Here is a 2,532-nt window from a genome sequence, read left to right on the forward strand (position 1 = left end):
CGGGTGCCTGCTCTGCCGCTGGCACCCGTGTGTGGCCCGGCTAACCGAGCTTCCGCCGGCGTGTCCCCTCATGAACTGGGGCCGCAGGGGAGCGAAGGGAGCCGTCTGAAGCGTTTTGTGGCTCCGGCACCCGGACAAACAGCCTCTGTCGCATCCTTGGCCCAGACCTCACAGACCAGGGCGCTGCCGTCGGCCTCTTGCCCCCTGTGCCCGCGGGAGGGTAGGGGACGCTCAGCCCGGAACCGCTGGGCTCACAAAATCACCCAAAATTTGTTCTTGGCAGGCGCCTGGGGCTGCACCTCACAGCGCAGCGCAAAATCGTTGTGATCGCTCTGCTCACTGTGTCCTCTCAGGACCCTGTGGAGCCAGATGTCATCATGCTATTTTAAATGGTTCATAGTTTGGGTTATAGTCTTTTTTTTTTTTAACCGTTTTCTCATGCAGAAAATTCTTGGTCCACAGCCAACAAACTGAGGAGCACAAAATCCCTGTGCTCCTGTTGCCTCCAAGATTGGAAATTGCCTGCATATAGAATCAATTAAAAAATGATTTTGCACATTAACAAAATAATGAGGAGAAGCAACTGATCTTTTTTTCTCCTCTTTTTCTCCTTGCTGGGAGCAATGTAAGACGGCAGCAGTGGGGCAGACACGGGGAGGTGGTGGGCTGTTAGTTCTCAGCTGCACGGCTGAGAAAGACTTTAAGCTCCAATCAGAGGTTTTACAGAGAGGTTTATTTATTAGCATGGTTTTTAGTACATTTGGGGTAGGAGCCCATGCATGGATGCTCCACTCACATGCGGGGTGGAGGGTTGGACCTGTTCAGTGTCAGCACTGCGCTGCACCCGAGAGAGGAGGCTGGGAAGAGCAATCACTGGGTGAGACGGAGCCCAGAGCTTTTCCAGCCCCAAACCCACAAAAATAATAATAGAAAAATAACAATTGTAAATTAATATTCAACTACACAGCAGATAAGAGAAGTCACTCAATCTGTGGTGGGGCAGATAAGCGTGAGCCTGCAGCCCAGAGGAGCAGCTGCCTGCTGCGGGAGATAACAAGGTCATCACCAAACAAAACAGCCCCCTGATTCCTCCTCCTCCTCGCTCCCCTCGTCTCCTTTCATTCCCGCTCCCAGCCAAGCAAAGTGCTTGCCAAGCAAGCCCTTGACAAAAGAGGGGATGCTTGCCATCCCAGAGAGCAGGAGCGATGCAGGAAGATAACTGTCGGCAGCCAGAGCATCCCTCTGGGATGGTTTTAGGGAAGGGTATGCTCATTAAATTGCATTTAATTCATCCTGCAGTGCCCCTGGGAGCTGCCTGGGATGCATCAAGGAGATCCAGGTGGATTGGGGCTTGCTTGGCCTCCCATAACCCTTCCTGTGCCCTCCCTGCATCACCCAAGTCCCCGCTGTGCTGGCCAGGGGGACTGGCACAGGGGCTTTGCTGGGCTCTGCCATGCCAGCGGGGGCCAGGCTGCTGCCAGGGCACACAGGAAAAACTGGCCCCCATCCCCCCCCCGGGACAGGATTTGGCTAGGATCCCCTTGTCCTGGCTCGGCAGCAGTGACCGGCTCCCGTGGTCTGTAGCCAAGATGATCCCGCCATTTTCCCATAGACGTATTTCAACTGTTTCTAAAGAGCTTTTATTTTCCATTCATTTAATTTCACCTCCTGGAAGAAGCGGGGATTTATCTCTGGAGGGAGTCAGCCCATGGCAAGGGCTCTGCAGCCAAGCCCACAACCCCAAGACGTCCCTGTCCTGTGCCGGGCACTGCATCCAGCCACAACAACCCATGTAACGCTCCCGCTGCCCCCAGCTCCCATCATCGAGGCTTCACCCCAGCTCCAGACCCTGCAAACACACCTCCGGGAGAGCAGAGACCTGAATAGCTGATGTGTGCAGAAGAAGAAGGGTCGTTTTATTTTCTCCGGCTGTCCTGCAGGTAGGCAGCGCAGCACTCGGCTCTGCGGGCATGGGGAGGTAGCGACCCGTCTGCTTGTTTGTGTGTTTTATTCGGGATGAATCACAGCACGGCGGGGCGCTGAGCCCGGCATTAATAAACCTGACAGCTCCTCGCTGGGTGTAATTGCAGCGCTTTTGATAATGGAGGTATTACTCCAATGGGCTTGGTGCAAAACCGTCTCTCCTGACGGCAATGGGGAGCGATGATGTGCAGCCGCCTTCCCCAGCCTGGGCACCCCTGGGTGTAAGGCGATGGGTGCTCTGGCTCCGGGGTCTCACTGCAGGAATGGGGGTGGTGGTGCCATTGCCTCCAGGCGGCTGAATGCCGGGTCAGCAGCTCCCCCCAACAGGTCCCCCCTCCTTTTCAGTCCATAACCACGGGCTGGCAGGTTTAACCCTTTAACCCTCCATACAAATCTAGGGACAGGGGACCCCCCAGCAGCAAGCCCCCATGCACGGGGGCCACCTGGAGCAGCAGCAGCATGTTGGGGGCAGCCAGCAGGACACCAGTGACCCCAGAGCAAGCACAGCACTGTCTTTATCCACAGCAAAGCGGCTAAACCCCCCCCCGG

Source organism: Pterocles gutturalis, unplaced genomic scaffold (assembly GCF_000699245.1).
Source record: "Pterocles gutturalis isolate BGI_N339 unplaced genomic scaffold, ASM69924v1 scaffold13853, whole genome shotgun sequence".
NCBI classification, from domain to species: domain Eukaryota; kingdom Metazoa; phylum Chordata; class Aves; order Pterocliformes; family Pteroclidae; genus Pterocles; species Pterocles gutturalis.